Genomic DNA, 262 nt, shown 5'->3' with positions numbered 1-262 from the left:
CATAATCTTTACAGGTGAAGAAATTAAAAATCAATGGGATTAGGCAACGTGCCAAGACCAAGACCAAGACCACACAGCTGAGCAGGGCATGGTGGAGAATGTCTGTAATCCCAGTACTTTGGAGGAGGGAGCAGGAGGGTGAGAAGTTTAAAGTAGCAAGTTCAATGCCAGCCTGGACAACATGAATCCCTGTGTCAAAAACAACCACCACCACCACATACCTAGTAAACACAAAGGCCAGGCTCAAAATGGGTCTTCCCAG

Source organism: Peromyscus californicus, unplaced genomic scaffold, assembly GCF_007827085.1.
Source record: "Peromyscus californicus insignis strain IS unplaced genomic scaffold, ASM782708v3 Scaffold_5__1_contigs__length_169319896, whole genome shotgun sequence".
Lineage (NCBI taxonomy): Eukaryota > Metazoa > Chordata > Mammalia > Rodentia > Cricetidae > Peromyscus > Peromyscus californicus.
Note: the sequence above shows the minus strand (reverse complement) of the source record.